The following is a 22,122-nucleotide window of genomic DNA, read 5'->3' as shown; positions in this document are numbered from 1 at the left end:
TCCAGAAAAACGCGATTATGCGATCGCAAGATTCCACGCAAAATCAGCCAAAGTCCGCATATTTATGCGGGCGCGTTTTTTCAAATTCGCCGCATAAATTGCAGATTTCCGCGCGCAAAATATGCGGGCTTGCATGATTTCATAATCCCTGCATTTTCGTTGCAAAAAGTCACATATATCTTAGCAGAAAGTTGAAAAATGTTGCGTTTACTTCACACAAGCGCAGCCATTTCCCCTGTTGCCATGGGAACGTTATGAAGTGACGTCACTCATTACGCGACATCATTGAAAAGCTGCAAACCCCGCGATGCCAATGAAACCATGATGAAGAGTTTATGCAACTTTACAGTTGTAAGATTGCACTTTTTTGTTAGTAGTATGTAAATTTACATTACTGTAAGACTGTACTGTTACTGTATTGCTTACGTTACTGTGCACTGAAAACACTTATTTTAACAGAAGATGTCTGTTTTGTATAGCTACCTCTGTAAAACAGGAAGCACACATTTTATTTTTTAATATTTTATTTATTCATTTTTACAGAAGTTGTAGCATATTCATTTTGTAAAGCTACAGAACTTGTTCGACTCAATGTTTTGTAAGTTTGAGCCATCTGTTTGTTAAGGTCTGAAATAAAACAAGATTAGAACTTAAATATTCCCAGCACTTTCTGTGATGTAGTATGCTTGCTTATCATAGGAAGTAATAAGAAATGACCCTTTACATTAAAGTAGTAGCCTAATGAATAGGGTGTTGGGGGAATCACTTTTTTTTCTCTTTTTCATCAAACCGCATTTTTGCAAGTTCCCGCAATTTTTGCAAGTTCCCGCATTTTTTGCAAGTTCCCGCAATTTAATCGCATAAAATTGCATCAATATCCCGCATATTTCATCGCATTTTTTAAGAAAACGTGCCGCATAATCAACGATTTTTGCCCGAAACAATCACCAAAAAACTCCGCGTTTTTCTGGAGGGACTGACTAAAACGTACTTGTAAACATTCATGCTCAGACTTAGGCAAATCCTTCAGTGATATATCTGAAATAAAAGACTCCGTCAGGCACTGCTGGTCTCCGCTTGTCTTTTATTCAAGCTCTTCCTCCGCACCCCGCTGGTCTCCTCCGCGGACCAGCGTCGTCTCGCGCGCGCCCCCGCACGCGCTTCCTCCTCAGCTCCTGGGGGGTGGGCTGGTAGGAATAATACTAATACCGGTGCAGGGATATCGACCGGGTATAGAGGAGTTAAAAAGAAAATGATTTGTGCATGGGGGGTGAGCGATGACGTCCACACCCCCCTCCCCACTGACTCGCGCGCCCACAGAGCAAGGATTGCAACAGGCGATGTCATTGGCTGCGCCGGATGCGACGGCCATCTTGTTTAGTTCATTTAGTTCACGGATCGCAGGGGGAGCGGGCGGCCATCTTGTCGGACAGACGGACGGCCTCGCGAAGCCTGTCGCAGTAGGCCTCGCGAAGCCTCCTGCACTAGGCCTCGCGAAGCCTCCTGAAGTAGGCCTCGCGAAGCCTTCTCTGCAGTAGGCCTCGCGATGCCTTCTCTGCAGTAGGCCTCGCGAAGCCTGCCGCACTAGGCCTTGCGAAGCCGCGCTTTTCGTTCACAAGTAAGGCGATTAAATGTATCTCGTCTCTGTGTTAATAAGCCTGCCGCACTAGGCCTCGCGAAGCCTGCCGCACTAGGCCTCGCGCCATGCTTTTCGTGCACAAATAAGGCGATTAAATGTATCTCGTCTCTGTGTTAATAAATGTTTCTTGTCTCTGTGTTAAAAAAACGTGCTGCGTTTCAGTAAAGTAATTTTTAAAAAAAAAACGTGCTGAGTTTCAGTAAAGTAATTTTGAAGAGAAGTTAATAGTTTCGCCGTGAGGCGCCGGAAGCGACGGCCATCTTGTTTAGTTCACAGATCGCAGGGGGAGCGGGCGGCCATCTTGTCGGACAGACGGACACATTAATCTATTGGTGGTCTGGTCCACTTCGTTCCTACCAGCATCTCCTCTCACGGGCCGCGCACGCTCCTCTCGCGTGCCCCGCACGCTCCTCCGTCAGCTCCTTCTCGCCCGTGCCCCGCATGCGCTCTCCCGTTAGTTGCTCCGCTCCTCCCCGCTCCGCACACCACTGGCCGACGGTGTGCCGAAGCCCCATCAGCTACGTGGCTGATGGCGCGGCGGCCACCCAACGTGGTACCGCTTATTCACTCCATCAACTGGCCCCGATCTCTTCTGGGCTCCCCTCTATATTCTCTCTCCCACGTGACCCCGACTCCTCCCTTCCGGATCGTCAGATCCGGCCTTCCCATACTGCGTTGCAGACTCGAACGGAGCTTTCCGAAGGTCCCCGTGGATCTCACACTCGACCTCCTTGAGCCAACACCATTCACTGAGATGTGCCTCTTCTAGCAGGACAGGAACGAGGTATGCGAATGTCCGTCCTAGGCTGCTCCACTCGTCTGCATCGCCTTAAGAATGCGCAGTCTCCTCCCACCAACTCCACGACATAATGGGCCGGATTAACGTCGCTCAGGGTACCTTGGAAATCATTCATGAATTCATGATCATTAATTTAAATAATAAATGCACGCATCGCTTTACACTTTTCAAAGTGCAACGAATCATTCGGGTGCTAATGCTTCTGCTGCTTTGGCAGCGGTGCACAAGCGCAATTGAAAACAAATCAACAACTTGAGGCTTCTTCATCAATACGCTGTGTTTGCGGCCTGCTACAATGGACATCAGAACAACGAGTAGATGAGTCTGACGCGTTCACAACAAAATCAAGCACTTGGCATTAGAAAATAAGCAGAGTGCTCGAAATTGCTGTAAACGTGAACAGAAAAGATTTTTCGACTTGATGGCACAACATTTACATTGAGTGAGTGAGCACGAACCACCGATGTTTGCGTTGCAGGCTCGAACGGAGCTTTCCGAAGGTCCCCGTGGATCTCACACTCGACCTCCTTGAGCCAACACCATTCACTGAGATGTGCCTCTTCTAGCAGGACTGGAACGAGGTATGCGAATGTCCGTCCTAGGCTGCTCCACTCGTCTGCATCGCCTTAAGAATGCGCAGTCTCCTCCCACCAACTCCACGACATAATGGGCCAGATTAACGTCGCTCAGGGTACCTTGGAAATCATTCATGAATTCATGATCATTAATTTAAATAATAAATGCACGCATCGCTTTACACTTTTCAAAGTGCAACGAATCATTCGGGTGCTAATGCTTCTGCTGCTTTGGCAGCGGTGCACAAGCGCAATTGAAAACAAATCAACAACTTGAGGCTTCTTCATCAATACGCTGTGTTTGCGGCCTGCTACAATGGACTTCAGAACAACGAGTAGATGAGTCTGACTCGTTCACAACAAAATCAAGCACTTGGCATTAGAAAATAAGCAGAGTGCTCGAAATTGCTGTAAACGTGAACAGAAAAGATTTATCGACTTGATGGCACAACATTTCCATTGAGTGAGCACGAACCACCGATGTTTGCGTTGCAGGCTCGAACGGAGCTTTCCGAAGGTCCCCGTGGATCTCACACTCGACCTCCTTGAGCCAACACCATTCACTGAGATGTGCCTCTTCTAGCAGGACATGAACGAGGTATGCGAATGTCCGTCCTAGGCTGCTCCACTCGTCTGCATCGCCTTAAGAATGCGCAGTCTCCTCCCACCAACTCCACGACATAATGGGCCGGATTAACGTCGCTCAGGGTACCTTGGAAATCATTCATGAATTCATGATCATTAATTTAAATAATAAATGCACGCATCGCTTTACACTTTTCAAAGTGCAACGAATCATTCGGGTGCTAATGCTTCTGCTGCTTTGGCAGCGGTGCACAAGCGCAATTGAAAACAAATCAACAACTTGAGGCTTCTTCATCAATACGCTGTGTTTGCGGCCTGCTACAATGGACTTCAGAACAACGAGTAGATGAGTCTGACTCGTTCACAACAAAATCAAGCACTTGGCATTAGAAAATAAGCAGAGTGCTCGAAATTGCTGTAAACGTGAACAGAAAAGATTCATCGACTTGATGGCACAACATTTCCATTGAGTGAGCACGAACCACCGATGTTTGCGTTGCAGGCTCGAACGGAGCTTTCCGAAGGTCCCCGTGGATCTCACACTCGACCTCCTTGAGCCAACACCATTCACTGAGATGTGCCTCTTCTAGCAGGACAGGAACGAGGTATGCGAATGTCCGTCCTAGGCTGCTCCACTCGTCTGCATCGCCTTAAGAATGCGCAGTCTCCTCCCACCAACTCCACGACATAATGGGCCGGATTAACGTCGCTCAGGGTACCTTGGAAATCATTCATGAATTCATTATCATTAATTTAAATAATAAATGCACGCATCGCTTTACACTTTTCAAAGTGCAACGAATCATTCGGGTGCTAATGCTTCTGCTGCTTTGGCAGCGGTGCACAAGCGCAATTGAAAACAAATCAACAACTTGAGGCTTCTTCATCAATACGCTGTGTTTGCGGCCTGCTACAATGGACTTCAGAACAACGAGTAGATGAGTCTGACGCGTTCACAACAAAATCAAGCACTTGGCATTAGAAAATAAGCAGAGTGCTCGAAATTGCTGTAAACGTGAACAGAAAAGATTTATCGACTTGATGGCACAACATTTCCATTGAGTGAGCACGAACCACCGATGTTTGCGTTGCAGGCTCGAACGGAGCTTTCCGAAGGTCCCGGTGGATCTCACACTCGACCTCCTTGAGCCAACACCATTCACTGAGATGTGCCTCTTCTAGCAGGACATGAACGAGGTATGCGAATGTCCGTCCTAGGCTGCTCCACTCGTCTGCATCGCCTTAAGAATGCGCAGTCTCCTCCCACCAACTCCACGACATAATGGGCCGGATTAACGTCGCTCAGGGTACCTTGGAAATCATTCATGAATTCATGATCATTAATTTAAATAATAAATGCACGCATCGCTTTACACTTTTCAAAGTGCAACGAATCATTCGGGTGCTAATGCTTCTGCTGCTTTGGCAGCGGTGCACAAGCGCAATTGAAAACAAATCAACAACTTGAGGCTTCTTCATCAATACGCTGTGATTGCGGCCTGCTACAATGGACTTCAGAACAACGAGTAGATTAGTCTGACTCGTTCACAACAAAATCAAGCACTTGGCATTAGAAAATAAGCAGAGTGCTCGAAATTGCTGTAAACGTGAACAGAAAAGATTTATCGACTTGATGGCACAACATTTCCATTGAGTGAGCACGAACCACCGATGTTTGCGTTGCAGGCTCGAACGGAGCTTTCCGAAGGTCCCCGTGGATCTCACACTCGACCTCCTTGAGCCAACACCATTCACTGAGATGTGCCTCTTCTAGCAGGACAGGAACGAGGTATGCAAATGTCCGTCCTATGCTGCTCCACTCGTCTGCATCGCCTTAAGAATGTGCAGTCTCCTCCCACCAACTCCACGACATAATGGGCCGGATTAACGTCGCTCAGGGTACCTTGGAAATCATTCATGAATTCATGATCATTAATTTAAATAATAAATGCACGCATCGCTTTACACTTTTCAAAGTGCAACGAATCATTCGGGTGCTAATGCTTCTGCTGCTTTGGCAGCGGTGCACAAGCGCAATTGAAAACAAATCAACAACTTGAGGCTTCTTCATCAATACGCTGTGTTTGCGGCCTGCTACAATGGACTTCAGAACAACGAGTAGATGAGTCTGACTCGTTCACAACAAAATCAAGCACTTGGCATTAGAAAATAAGCAGAGTGCTCGAAATTGCTGTAAACGTGAACAGAAAAGATTCATCGACTTGATGGCACAACATTTCCATTGAGTGAGCACGAACCACCGATGTTTGCGTTGCAGGCTCGAACGGAGCTTTCCGAAGGTCCCCGTGGATCTCACACTCGACCTCCTTGAGCCAACACCATTCACTGAGATGTGCCTCTTCTAGCAGGACAGGAACGAGGTATGCGAATGTCCGTCCTAGGCTGCTCCACTCGTCTGCATCGCCTTAAGAATGCGCAGTCTCCTCCCACCAACTCCACGACATAATGGGCCGGATTAACGTCGCTCAGGGTACCTTGGAAATCATTCATGAATTCATTATCATTAATTTAAATAATAAATGCACGCATCGCTTTACACTTTTCAAAGTGCAACGAATCATTCGGGTGCTAATGCTTCTGCTGCTTTGGCAGCGGTGCACAAGCGCAATTGAAAACAAATCAACAACTTGAGGCTTCTTCATCAATACGCTGTGTTTGCGGCCTGCTACAATGGACTTCAGAACAACGAGTAGATGAGTCTGACGCGTTCACAACAAAATCAAGCACTTGGCATTAGAAAATAAGCAGAGTGCTCGAAATTGCTGTAAACGTGAACAGAAAAGATTTATCGACTTGATGGCACAACATTTCCATTGAGTGAGCACGAACCACCGATGTTTGCGTTGCAGGCTCGAACGGAGCTTTCCGAAGGTCCCGGTGGATCTCACACTCGACCTCCTTGAGCCAACACCATTCACTGAGATGTGCCTCTTCTAGCAGGACATGAACGAGGTATGCGAATGTCCGTCCTAGGCTGCTCCACTCGTCTGCATCGCCTTAAGAATGCGCAGTCTCCTCCCACCAACTCCACGACATAATGGGCCGGATTAACGTCGCTCAGGGTACCTTGGAAATCATTCATGAATTCATGATCATTAATTTAAATAATAAATGCACGCATCGCTTTACACTTTTCAAAGTGCAACGAATCATTCGGGTGCTAATGCTTCTGCTGCTTTGGCAGCGGTGCACAAGCGCAATTGAAAACAAATCAACAACTTGAGGCTTCTTCATCAATACGCTGTGTTTGCGGCCTGCTACAATGGACTTCAGAACAACGAGTAGATGAGTCTGACTCGTTCACAACAAAATCAAGCACTTGCCATTAGAAAATAAGCAGAGTGCTCGAAATTGCTGTAAACGTGAACAGAAAAGATTTATCGACTTGATGGCACAACATTTCCATTGAGTGAGCACGAACCACCGATGTTTGCGTTGCAGGCTCGAACGGAGCTTTCCGAAGGTCCCCGTGGATCTCACACTCGACCTCCTTGAGCCAACACCATTCACTGAGATGTGCCTCTTCTAGCAGGACAGGAACGAGGTATGCGAATGTCCGTCCTATGCTGCTCCACTCGTCTGCATCGCCTTAAGAATGCGCAGTCTCCTGCCACCAAATCCACGACATAATGGGCCGGATTAACTTCGCTCAGGGTACCTTCGAAATCATGCACGAATTCATGATCATTTATTTAAATAATAAATGCACGCATCGCTTTACACTTTTCAAAGTGCAACGAATCATTCGGGTGCTAATGCTTCTGCTGCTTTGGCAGCGGTGCACAAGCGCAATTGAAAACAAATCAACAACTTGAGGCTTCTTCATCAATACGCTGTGTTTGCGGCCTGCTACAATGGACTTCAGAACAACGAGTAGATGAGTCTGACTCGTTCACAACAAAATCAAGCACTTGGCATTAGAAAATAAGCAGAGTGCTCGAAATTGCTGTAAACGTGAACAGAAAAGATGTATCGACTTGGTGGCACAACATTTCCATTGAGTGAGTGAGCACGAACCACCGATGTTTGCGTTGCAGGCTCGAACGGAGCTTTCCGAAGGTCCCCGTGGATCTCACACTCGACCTCCTTGAGCCAACACCATTCACTGAGATGTGCCTCTTCTAGCAGGACAGGAACGAGGTATGCGAATGTCCGTCCTAGGCTGCTCCACTCGTCTGCATCGCCTTAAGAATGCGCAGTCTCCTCCCACCAACTCCACGACATAATGGGCCAGATTAACGTCGCTCAGGGTACCTTGGAAATCATTCATGAATTCATGATCATTAATTTAAATAATAAATGCACGCATCGCTTTACACTTTTCACAGTGCAACGAATCATTCGGGTGCTAATGCTTCTGCTGCTTTGGCAGCGGTGCACAAGCGCAATTGAAAACAAATCAACAACTTGAGGCTTCTTCATCAATACGCTGTGTTTGCGGCCTGCTACAATGGACTTCAGAACAACGAGTAGATGAGTCTGACTCGTTCACAACAAAATCAAGCACTTGGCATTAGAAAATAAGCAGAGTGCTCGAAATTGCTGTAAACGTGAACAGAAAAGATTTATCGACTTGGTGGCACAACATTTCCATTGAGTGAGTGAGCACGAACCACCGATGTTTGCGTTGCAGGCTCGAACGGAGCTTTCCGAAGGTCCCCGTGGATCTCACACTCGACCTCCTTGAGCCAACACCATTCACTGAGATGTGCCTCTTCTAGCAGGACAGGAACGAGGTATGCGAATGTCCGTCCTATGCTGCTCCACTCGTCTGCATCGCCTTAAGAATGCGCAGTCTCCTCCCACCAAATCCACGACATAATGGGCCGGATTAACGTCGCTCAGGGTACCTTCGAAATCATGCACGAATTCATGATCATTTATTTAAATAATAAATGCACGCATCGCTTTACACTTTTCAAAGTGCAACGAATCATTCGGGTGCTAATGCTTCTGCTGCTTTGGCAGCGGTGCACGAGCGCAATTGAAAACAAATCAACAACTTGAGGCTTCTTCATCAATACGCTGTGTTTGCGGCCTGCTACAATGGACTTCAGAACAACGAGTAGATGAGTCTGACTCGTTCACAACAAAATCAAGCACTTGGCATTAGAAAATAAGCAGAGTGCTCGAAATTGCTGTAAACGTGAACAGAAAAGATTTATCGACTTGGTGGCACAACATTTCCATTGAGTGAGTGAGCACGAACCACCGATGTTTGCGTTGCAGGCTCGAACGGAGCTTTCCGAAGGTCCCCGTGGATCTCACACTCGACCTCCTTGAGCCAACACCATTCACTGAGATGTGCCTCTTCATTCATGAATTCATGATCATTAATTTAAATGACAAATGCACGCATCGCTTTACACTTTTCAAAGTGCAACGAATCATTCGGGTGCTAATGCTTCTGCTGCTTTGGCAGCGGTGCACAAGCGCAATTGAAAACAAATCAACAACTTGAGGCTTCTTCATCAATACGCTGTGTTTGCGGCCTGCTACAATGGACTTCAGAACAACGAGTAGATGAGTCTGACTCGTTCACAACAAAATCAAGCACTTGGCATTAGAAAATAAGCAGAGTGCTCGAAATTGCTGTAAACGTGAACAGAAAAGATGTATCGACTTGGTGGCACAACATTTCCATTGAGTGAGTGAGCACGAACCACCGATGTTTGCGTTGCAGGCTCGAACGGAGCTTTCCGAAGGTCCCCGTGGATCTCACACTCGACCTCGTTGAGCCAACACCATTCACTGAGATGTGCCTCTTCTAGCAGGACAGGAACGAGGTATGCGAATGTCCGTCCTATGCTGCTCCACTCGTCTGCATCGCCTTAAGAATGCGCAGTCTCCTCCCACCAACTCCACGACATAATGGGCCGGATTAACGTTGCTCAGGGTACCTTGGAAATCATTCATGAATTCATGATCATTAATTTAAATAATAAATGCACGCATCGCTTTACACTTTTCAAAGTGCAACGAATCATTCGGGTGCTAATGCTTCTGCTGCTTTGGCAGCGGTGCACAAGCGCAATTGAAAACAAATCAACAACTTGAGGCTTCTTCATCAATACGCTGTGTTTGTGGCCTGCTACAATGGACTTCAGAACAACGAGTAGATGAGTCTGACTCGTTCACAACAAAATCAAGCACTTGGCATTAGAAAATAAGCAGAGTGCTCGAAATTGCTGTAAACGTGAACAGAAAAGATTTATCGACTTGGTGGCACAACATTTCCATTGAGTGAGTGAGCACGAACCACCGATGTTTGCGTTGCAGGCTCGAACGGAGCTTTCCGAAGGTCCCCGTGGATCTCACACTCGACCTCCTTGAGCCAACACCATTCACTGAGATGTGCCTCTTCATTCATGAATTCATGATCATTAATTTAAATGACAAATGCACGCATCGCTTTACACTTTTCAAAGTGCAACGAATCATTCTGGTGCTAATGCTTCTGCTGCTTTGGCAGCGGTGCACAAGCGCAATTGAAAACAAATCAACAACTTGAGGCTTCTTCATCAATACGCTGTGTTTGCGGCCTGCTACAATGGACTTCAGAACAACGAGTAGATGAGTCTGACTCGTTCACAACAAAATCAAGCACTTGGCATTAGAAAATAAGCAGAGTGCTCGAAATTGCTGTAAACGTGAACAGAAAAGATGTATCGACTTGGTGGCACAACATTTCCATTGAGTGAGTGAGCACGAACCACCGATGTTTGCGTTGCAGGCTCGAACGGAGCTTTCCGAAGGTCCCCGTGGATCTCACACTCGACCTCCTTGAGCCAACACCATTCACTGAGATGTGCCTCTTCTAGCAGGACAGGAACGAGGTATGCGAATGTCCGTCCTATGCTGCTCCACTCGTCTGCATCGCCTTAAGAATGCGCAGTCTCCTCCCACCAACTCCACGACATAATGGGCCGGATTAACGTTGCTCAGGGTACCTTGGAAATCATTCATGAATTCATGATCATTAATTTAAATAATAAATGCACGCATCGCTTTACACTTTTCAAAGTGCAACGAATCATTCGGGTGCCAATGCTTCTGCTGCTTTGGCAGCGGTGCACAAGCGCAATTGAAAACAAATCAACAATTTGAGGCTTCTTCATCAATACGCTGTGTTTGCGGCCTGCTACAATGGACTTCAGAACAACGAGTAGATTAGTCTGACTCTCGTTCACAACAAAATCAAGCACTTGGCATTAAAAAATAAGCAGAGTGCTCGAAATTGCTGTAAACGTGAACAGAAAAGATTTATCGACTTGGTGGCACAACATTTCCATTGAGTGAGTGAGAACGAACCACCGATGTTTGCGTTGCAGGAACGAACGGAGCTTTCCGAAGGTCCCCGTGGATCTCACACTCGACCTCCTTGAGCCAACACCATTCACTGAGATGTGCCTCTTCTAGCAGGACATGAACGAGGTATGCGAATGTCCGTCCTAGGCTGCTCCACTCGTCTGCATCGCCTTAAGAATGCGCAGTCTCCTCCCACCAACTCCACGACATAATGGGCCGGATTAACGTCGCTCAGGGTACCTTGGAAATCATTCATGAATTCATGATCATTAATTTAAATAATAAATGCACGCATCGCTTTACACTTTTCAAAGTGCAACGAATCATTCGGGTGCTAATGCTTCTGCTGCTTTGGCAGCGGTGCACAAGCGCAATTGAAAACAAATCAACAACTTGAGGCTTCTTCATCAATACGCTGTGTTTGCGGCCTGCTACAATGGACTTCAGAACAACGAGTAGATGAGTCTGACTCGTTCACAACAAAATCAAGCACTTGGCATTAGAAAATAAGCAGAGTGCTCGAAATTGCTGTAAACGTGAACAGAAAAGATTTATCGACTTGATGGCACAACATTTCCATTGAGTGAGCACGAACCACCGATGTTTGCGTTGCAGGCTCGAACGGAGCTTTCCGAAGGTCCCCGTGGATCTCACACTCGACCTCCTTGAGCCAACACCATTCACTGAGATGTGCCTCTTCTAGCAGGACATGAACGAGGTATGCGAATGTCCGTCCTAGGCTGCTCCACTCGTCTGCATCGCCTTAAGAATGCGCAGTCTCCTCCCACCAACTCCACGACATAATGGGCCGGATTAACGTCGCTCAGGGTACCTTGGAAATCATTCATGAATTCATGATCATTAATTTAAATAATAAATGCACGCATCGCTTTACACTTTTCAAAGTGCAACGAATCATTCGGGTGCTAATGCTTCTGCTGCTTTGGCAGCGGTGCACAAGCGCAATTGAAAACAAATCAACAACTTGAGGCTTCTTCATCAATACGCTGTGATTGCGGCCTGCTACAATGGACTTCAGAACAACGAGTAGATTAGTCTGACTCGTTCACAACAAAATCAAGCACTTGGCATTAGAAAATAATCAGAGTGCTCGAAATTGCTGTAAACGTGAACAGAAAAGATTTATCGACTTGATGGCACAACATTTCCATTGAGTGAGCACGAACCACCGATGTTTGCGTTGCAGGCTCGAACGGAGCTTTCCGAAGGTCCCCGTGGATCTCACACTCGACCTCCTTGAGCCAACACCATTCACTGAGATGTGCCTCTTCTAGCAGGACAGGAACGAGGTATGCAAATGTCCGTCCTATGCTGCTCCACTCGTCTGCATCGCCTTAAGAATGTGCAGTCTCCTCCCACCAACTCCACGACATAATGGGCCGGATTAACGTCGCTCAGGGTACCTTGGAAATCATTCATGAATTCATGATCATTAATTTAAATAATAAATGCACGCATCGCTTTACACTTTTCAAAGTGCAACGAATCATTCGGGTGCTAATGCTTCTGCTGCTTTGGCAGCGGTGCACAAGCGCAATTGAAAACAAATCAACAACTTGAGGCTTCTTCATCAATACGCTGTGTTTGCGGCCTGCTACAATGGACTTCAGAACAACGAGTAGATGAGTCTGACTCGTTCACAACAAAATCAAGCACTTGGCATTAGAAAATAAGCAGAGTGCTCGAAATTGCTGTAAACGTGAACAGAAAAGATTCATCGACTTGATGGCACAACATTTCCATTGAGTGAGCACGAACCACCGATGTTTGCGTTGCAGGCTCGAACGGAGCTTTCCGAAGGTCCCCGTGGATCTCACACTCGACCTCCTTGAGCCAACACCATTCACTGAGATGTGCCTCTTCTAGCAGGACAGGAACGAGGTATGCGAATGTCCGTCCTAGGCTGCTCCACTCGTCTGCATCGCCTTAAGAATGCGCAGTCTCCTCCCACCAACTCCACGACATAATGGGCCGGATTAACGTCGCTCAGGGTACCTTGGAAATCATTCATGAATTCATGATCATTAATTTAAATAATAAATGCACGCATCGCTTTACACTTTTCAAAGTGCAACGAATCATTCGGGTGCTAATGCTTCTGCTGCTTTGGCAGCGGTGCACAAGCGCAATTGAAAACAAATCAACAACTTGAGGCTTCTTCATCAATACGCTGTGTTTGCGGCCTGCTACAATGGACTTCAGAACAACGAGTAGATGAGTCTGACTCGTTCACAACAAAATCAAGCACTTGCCATTAGAAAATAAGCAGAGTGCTCGAAATTGCTGTAAACGTGAACAGAAAAGATTTATCGACTTGATGGCACAACATTTCCATTGAGTGAGCACGAACCACCGATGTTTGCGTTGCAGGCTCGAACTTAGCTTTCCGAAGGTCCCCGTGGATCTCACACTCGACCTCCTTGAGCCAACACCATTCACTGAGATGTGCCTCTTCTAGCAGGACAGGAACGAGGTATGCGAATGTCCGTCCTATGCTGCTCCACTCGTCTGCATCGCCTTAAGAATGCGCAGTCTCCTGCCACCAAATCCACGACATAATGGGCCGGATTAACGTCGCTCAGGGTACCTTCGAAATCATGCACGAATTCATGATCATTTATTTAAATAATAAATGCACGCATCGCTTTACACTTTTCAAAGTGCAACGAATCATTCGGGTGCTAATGCTTCTGCTGCTTTGGCAGCGGTGCACAAGCGCAATTGAAAACAAATCAACAACTTGAGGCTTCTTCATCAATACGCTGTGTTTGCGGCCTGCTACAATGGACTTCAGAACAACGAGTAGATGAGTCTGACTCGTTCACAACAAAATCAAGCACTTGGCATTAGAAAATAAGCAGAGTGCTCGAAATTGCTGTAAACGTGAACAGAAAAGATGTATCGACTTGGTGGCACAACATTTCCATTGAGTGAGTGAGCACGAACCACCGATGTTTGCGTTGCAGGCTCGAACGGAGCTTTCCGAAGGTCCCCGTGGATCTCACACTCGACCTCCTTGAGCCAACACCATTCACTGAGATGTGCCTCTTCTAGCAGGACAGGAACGAGGTATGCGAATGTCCGTCCTAGGCTGCTCCACTCGTCTGCATCGCCTTAAGAATGCGCAGTCTCCTCCCACCAACTCCACGACATAATGGGCCAGATTAACGTCGCTCAGGGTACCTTGGAAATCATTCATGAATTCATGATCATTAATTTAAATAATAAATGCACGCATCGCTTTACACTTTTCAAAGTGCAACGAATCATTCGGGTGCTAATGCTTCTGCTGCTTTGGCAGCGGTGCACAAGCGCAATTGAAAACAAATCAACAACTTGAGGCTTCTTCATCAATACGCTGTGTTTGCGGCCTGCTACAATGGACTTCAGAACAACGAGTAGATGAGTCTGACTCGTTCACAACAAAATCAAGCACTTGCCATTAGAAAATAAGCAGAGTGCTCGAAATTGCTGTAAACGTGAACAGAAAAGATTTATCGACTTGATGGCACAACATTTCCATTGAGTGAGCACGAACCACCGATGTTTGCGTTGCAGGCTCGAACTTAGCTTTCCGAAGGTCCCCGTGGATCTCACACTCGACCTCCTTGAGCCAACACCATTCACTGAGATGTGCCTCTTCTAGCAGGACAGGAACGAGGTATGCGAATGTCCGTCCTATGCTGCTCCACTCGTCTGCATCGCCTTAAGAATGCGCAGTCTCCTGCCACCAAATCCACGACATAATGGGCCGGATTAACGTCGCTCAGGGTACCTTCGAAATCATGCACGAATTCATGATCATTTATTTAAATAATAAATGCACGCATCGCTTTACACTTTTCAAAGTGCAACGAATCATTCGGGTGCTAATGCTTCTGCTGCTTTGGCAGCGGTGCACAAGCGCAATTGAAAACAAATCAACAACTTGAGGCTTCTTCATCAATACGCTGTGTTTGCGGCCTGCTACAATGGACTTCAGAACAACGAGTAGATGAGTCTGACTCGTTCACAACAAAATCAAGCACTTGGCATTAGAAAATAAGCAGAGTGCTCGAAATTGCTGTAAACGTGAACAGAAAAGATGTATCGACTTGGTGGCACAACATTTCCATTGAGTGAGTGAGCACGAACCACCGATGTTTGCGTTGCAGGCTCGAACGGAGCTTTCCGAAGGTCCCCGTGGATCTCACACTCGACCTCCTTGAGCCAACACCATTCACTGAGATGTGCCTCTTCTAGCAGGACAGGAACGAGGTATGCGAATGTCCGTCCTAGGCTGCTCCACTCGTCTGCATCGCCTTAAGAATGCGCAGTCTCCTCCCACCAACTCCACGACATAATGGGCCAGATTAACGTCGCTCAGGGTACCTTGGAAATCATTCATGAATTCATGATCATTAATTTAAATAATAAATGCACGCATCGCTTTACACTTTTCACAGTGCAACGAATCATTCGGGTGCTAATGCTTCTGCTGCTTTGGCAGCGGTGCACAAGCGCAATTGAAAACAAATCAACAACTTGAGGCTTCTTCATCAATACGCTGTGTTTGCGGCCTGCTACAATGGACTTCAGAACAACGAGTAGATGAGTCTGACTCGTTCACAACAAAATCAAGCACTTGGCATTAGAAAATAAGCAGAGTGCTCGAAATTGCTGTAAACGTGAACAGAAAAGATTTATCGACTTGGTGGCACAACATTTCCATTGAGTGAGTGAGCACGAACCACCGATGTTTGCGTTGCAGGCTCGAACGGAGCTTTCCGAAGGTCCCCGTGGATCTCACACTCGACCTCCTTGAGCCAACACCATTCACTGAGATGTGCCTCTTCTAGCAGGACAGGAACGAGGTATGCGAATGTCCGTCCTATGCTGCTCCACTCGTCTGCATCGCCTTAAGAATGCGCAGTCTCCTCCCACCAAATCCACGACATAATGGGCCGGATTAACGTCGCTCAGGGTACCTTCGAAATCATGCACGAATTCATGATCATTTATTTAAATAATAAATGCACGCATCGCTTTACACTTTTCAAAGTGCAACGAATCATTCGGGTGCTAATGCTTCTGCTGCTTTGGCAGCGGTGCACGAGCGCAATTGAAAACAAATCAACAACTTGAGGCTTCTTCATCAATACGCTGTGTTTGCGGCCTGCTACAATGGACTTCAGAACAACGAGTAGATGAGTCTGACTCGTTCACAACAAAATCAAGCACTTGGCATTAGAAAATAAGCAGAGTGCTCGAAATTGCTGTAAACGTGAACAGAAAAGATTTATCGACTTGGTGGCACAACATTTCCATTGAGTGAGTGAGCACGAACCACCGATGTTTGCGTTGCAGGCTCGAACGGAGCTTTCCGAAGGTCCCCGTGGATCTCACACTCGACCTCCTTGAGCCAACACCATTCACTGAGATGTGCCTCTTCATTCATGAATTCATGATCATTAATTTAAATGACAAATGCACGCATCGCTTTACACTTTTCAAAGTGCAACGAATCATTCGGGTGCTAATGCTTCTGCTGCTTTGGCAGCGGTGCACAAGCGCAATTGAAAACAAATCAACAACTTGAGGCTTCTTCATCAATACGCTGTGTTTGCGGCCTGCTACAATGGACTTCAGAACAACGAGTAGATGAGTCTGACTCGTTCACAACAAAATCAAGCACTTGGCATTAGAAAATAAGCAGAGTGCTCGAAATTGCTGTAAACGTGAACAGAAAAGATGTATCGACTTGGTGGCACAACATTTCCATTGAGTGAGTGAGCACGAACCACCGATGTTTGCGTTGCAGGCTCGAACGGAGCTTTCCGAAGGTCCCCGTGGATCTCACACTCGACCTCGTTGAGCCAACACCATTCACTGAGATGTGCCTCTTCTAGCAGGACAGGAACGAGGTATGCGAATGTCCGTCCTATGCTGCTCCACTCGTCTGCATCGCCTTAAGAATGCGCAGTCTCCTCCCACCAACTCCACGACATAATGGGCCGGATTAACGTTGCTCAGGGTACCTTGGAAATCATTCATGAATTCATGATCATTAATTTAAATAATAAATGCACGCATCGCTTTACACTTTTCAAAGTGCAACGAATCATTCGGGTGCTAATGCTTCTGCTGCTTTGGCAGCGGTGCACAAGCGCAATTGAAAACAAATCAACAACTTGAGGCTTCTTCATCAATACGCTGTGTTTGCGGCCTGCTACAATGGACTTCAGAACAACGAGTAGATGAGTCTGACTCGTTCACAACAAAATCAAGCACTTGGCATTAGAAAATAAGCAGAGTGCTCGAAATTGCTGTAAACGTGAACAGAAAAGATTTATCGACTTGGTGGCACAACATTTCCATTGAGTGAGTGAGCACGAACCACCGATGTTTGCGTTGCAGGCTCGAACGGAGCTTTCCGAAGGTCCCCGTGGATCTCACACTCGACCTCCTTGAGCCAACACCATTCACTGAGATGTGCCTCTTCATTCATGAATTCATGATCATTAATTTAAATGACAAATGCACGCATCGCTTTACACTTTTCAAAGTGCAACGAATCATTCGGGTGCTAATGCTTCTGCTGCTTTGGCAGCGGTGCACAAGCGCAATTGAAAACAAATCAACAACTTGAGGCTTCTTCATCAATACGCTGTGTTTGCGGCCTGCTACAATGGACTTCAGAACAACGAGTAGATGAGTCTGACTCGTTCACAACAAAATCAAGCACTTGGCATTAGAAAATAAGCAGAGTGCTCGAAATTGCTGTAAACGTGAACAGAAAAGATGTATCGACTTGGTGGCACAACATTTCCATTGAGTGAGTGAGCACGAACCACCGATGTTTGCGTTGCAGGCTCGAACGGAGCTTTCCGAAGGTCCCCGTGGATCTCACACTCGACCTCGTTGAGCCAACACCATTCACTGAGATGTGCCTCTTCTAGCAGGACAGGAACGAGGTATGCGAATGTCCGTCCTATGCTGCTCCACTCGTCTGCATCGCCTTAAGAATGCGCAGTCTCCTCCCACCAACTCCACGACATAATGGGCCGGATTAACGTTGCTCAGGGTACCTTGGAAATCATTCATGAATTCATGATCATTAATTTAAATAATAAATGCACGCATCGCTTTACACTTTTCAAAGTGCAACGAATCATTCGGGTGCTAATGCTTCTGCTGCTTTGGCAGCGGTGCACAAGCGCAATTGAAAACAAATCAACAACTTGAGGCTTCTTCATCAATACGCTGTGTTTGCGGCCTGCTACAATGGACTTCAGAACAACGAGTAGATGAGTCTGACTCGTTCACAACAAAATCAAGCACTTGGCATTAGAAAATAAGCAGAGTGCTCGAAATTGCTGTAAACGTGAACAGAAAAGATTTATCGACTTGGTGGCACAACATTTCCATTGAGTGAGTGAGCACGAACCACCGATGTTTGCGTTGCAGGCTCGAACGGAGCTTTCCGAAGGTCCCCGTGGATCTCACACTCGACCTCCTTGAGCCAACACCATTCACTGAGATGTGCCTCTTCATTCATGAATTCATGATCATTAATTTAAATGACAAATGCACGCATCGCTTTACACTTTTCAAAGTGCAACGAATCATTCGGGTGCTAATGCTTCTGCTGCTTTGGCAGCGGTGCACAAGCGCAATTGAAAACAAATCAACAACTTGAGGCTTCTTCATCAATACGCTGTGTTTGCGGCCTGCTACAATGGACTTCAGAACAACGAGTAGATGAGTCTGACTCGTTCACAACAAAATCAAGCACTTGGCATTAGAAAATAAGCAGAGTGCTCGAAATTGCTGTAAACGTGAACAGAAAAGATGTATCGACTTGGTGGCACAACATTTCCATTGAGTGAGTGAGCACGAACCACCGATGTTTGCGTTGCAGGATCGAACGGAGCTTTCCGAAGGTCCCCGTGGATCTCACACTCGACCTCCTTGAGCCAACACCATTCACTGAGATGTGCCTCTTCTAGCAGGACAGGAACGAGGTATGCGAATGTCCGTCCTATGCTGCTCCACTCGTCTGCATCGCCTTAAGAATGCGCAGTCTCCTCCCACCAACTCCACGACATAATGGGCCGGATTAACGTTGCTCAGGGTACCTTGGAAATCATTCATGAATTCATGATCATTAATTTAAATAATAAATGCACGCATCGCTTTACACTTTTCAAAGTGCAACGAATCATTCGGGTGCCAATGCTTCTGCTGCTTTGGCAGCGGTGCACAAGCGCAATTGAAAACAAATCAACAATTTGAGGCTTCTTCATCAATACGCTGTGTTTGCGGCCTGCTACAATGGACTTCAGAACAACGAGTAGATTAGTCTGACTCTCGTTCACAACAAAATCAAGCACTTGGCATTAAAAAATAAGCAGAGTGCTCGAAATTGCTGTAAACGTGAACAGAAAAGATTTATCGACTTGGTGGCACAACATTTCCATTGAGTGAGTGAGAACGAACCACCGATGTTTGCGTTGCAGGAACGAACGGAGCTTTCCGAAGGTCCCCGTGGATCTCACACTCGACCTCCTTGAGCCAACACCATTCACTGAGATGTGCCTCTTCTAGCAGGACAGGAACGAGGTATGCGAATGTCCGTCCTATGCTGCTCCACTCGTCTGCATCGCCTTAAGAATGCGCAGTCTCCTCCCACCAACTCCACGACATAATGGGCCGGATTAACGTTGCTCAGGGTACCTTGGAAATCATTCATGAATTCATGATCATTAATTTAAATAATAAATGCACGCATCGCTTTACACTTTTCAAAGTGCAACGAATCATTCGGGTGCCAATGCTTCTGCTGCTTTGGCAGCGGTGCACAAGCGCAATTGAAAACAAATCAACAACTTGAGGCTTCTTCATCAATACGCTGTGTTTGCGGCCTGCTACAATGGACTTCAGAACAACGAGTAGATTAGTCTGACTCGTTCACAACAAAATCAAGCACTTGGCATTAGAAAATAAGCAGAGTGCTCGAAATTGCTGTAAACGTGAACAGAAAAGATGTATCGACTTGGTGGCACAACATTTCCATTGAGTGAGTGAGCACGAACCACCGATGTTTGCGTTGCAGGCTCGAACGGAGCTTTCCGAAGGTCCCCGTGGATCTCACACTCGACCTCCTTGAGCCAACACCATTCACTGAGATGTGCCTCTTCTAGCAGGACAGGAACGAGGTATGCGAATGTCCGTCCTATGCTGCTCCACTCGTCTGCATCGCCTTAAGAATGCGCAGTCTCCTCCCACCAACTCCACGACATAATGGGCCGGATTAACGTTGCTCAGGGTACCTTGGAAATCATTCATGAATTCATGATCATTAATTTAAATAATAAATGCACGCATCGCTTTACACTTTTCAAAGTGCAACGAATCATTCGGGTGCCAATGCTTCTGCTGCTTTGGCAGCGGTGCACAAGCGCAATTGAAAACAAATCAACAATTTGAGGCTTCTTCATCAATACGCTGTGTTTGCGGCCTGCTACAATGGACTTCAGAACAACGAGTAGATGAGTCTGACTCGTTCACAACAAAATCAAGCACTTGGCATTAGAAAATAAGCAGAGTGCTCGAAATTGCTGTAAACGTGAACAGAAAAGATTTATCGACTTGATGTCACAACATTTCCATTGAGTGAGTGAGCACGAACCACCGATGTTTGCGTTGCAGGCTCGAACGGAGCTTTCCGAAGGTCCCCGTGGAGCTCACACTCGACCTCCTTGAGCCAACGCCATTCACTGAGATGTGCCTCTTCTAGCAGGACAGGAACGAGGTATGCGAATGTCCGTCCTATGCTGCTCCACTCGTCTGCATCGCCTTAAGAATGCGCAGTCTCCTCCCACCAACTCCACGACATAATGGGCCGGATTAACGTCGCTCAGGGTACCTTGGAAATCATTCATGAATTCATGATCATTTATTTAAATAATAAATGCACGCATCGCTTTACACTTTTCAAAGTGCAACGAATCATTCGGGTGCCAATGCTTCTGCTGCTTTGGCAGCGGTGCACAAGCGCAATTGAAAACAAATCAACAATTTGAGGCTTCTTCATCAATACGCTGTGTTTGCGGCCTGCTACAATGGACTTCAGAACAACGAGTAGATTAGTCTGACTCTCGTTCACAACAAAATCAAGCACTTGGCATTAAAAAATAAGCAGAGTGCTCGAAATTGCTGTAAACGTGAACAGAAAAGATTTATCGACTTGGTGGCACAACATTTCCATTGAGTGAGTGAGAACGAACCACCGATGTTTGCGTTGCAGGAACGAACGGAGCTTTCCGAAGGTCCCCGTGGATCTCACACTCGACCTCCTTGAGCCAACACCATTCACTGAGATGTGCCTCTTCTAGCAGGACAGGAACGAGGTATGCGAATGTCCGTCCTATGCTGCTCCACTCGTCTGCATCGCCTTAAGAATGCGCAGTCTCCTCCCACCAACTCCACGACATAATGGGCCGGATTAACGTTGCTCAGGGTACCTTGGAAATCATTCATGAATTCATGATCATTAATTTAAATAATAAATGCACGCATCGCTTTACACTTTTCAAAGTGCAACGAATCATTCGGGTGCCAATGCTTCTGCTGCTTTGGCAGCGGTGCACAAGCGCAATTGAAAACAAATCAACAATTTGAGGCTTCTTCATCAATACGCTGTGTTTGCGGCCTGCTACAATGGACTTCAGAACAACGAGTAGATTAGTCTGACTCGTTCACAACAAAATCAAGCACTTGGCATTAGAAAATAAGCAGAGTGCTCGAAATTGCTGTAAACGTGAACAGAAAAGATTTATCGACTTGATGTCACAACATTTCCATTGAGTGAGTGAGCACGAACCACCGATGTTTGCGTTGCAGGCTCGAACGGAGCTTTCCGAAGGTCCCCGTGGAGCTCACACTCGACCTCCTTGAGCCAACGCCATTCACTGAGATGTGCCTCTTCTAGCAGGACAGGAACGAGGTATGCGAATGTCCGTCCTATGCTGCTCCACTCGTCTGCATCGCCTTAAGAATGCGCAGTCTCCTCCCACCAACTCCACGACATAATGGGCCGGATTAACGTCGCTCAGGGTACCTTCGAAATCATGCACGAATTCATGATCATTTATTTAAATATTAAATGCACGCATCGCTTTACACTTTTCAAA

The sequence above is a fragment of the Lampetra fluviatilis genome, chromosome 6 (assembly GCF_964198595.1).
Source record: "Lampetra fluviatilis chromosome 6, kcLamFluv1.1, whole genome shotgun sequence".
Taxonomy (NCBI): domain Eukaryota; kingdom Metazoa; phylum Chordata; class Hyperoartia; order Petromyzontiformes; family Petromyzontidae; genus Lampetra; species Lampetra fluviatilis.
The sequence above is the reverse complement of the archived record's forward strand: the minus strand, read 5'-3'. Positions refer to the sequence as shown.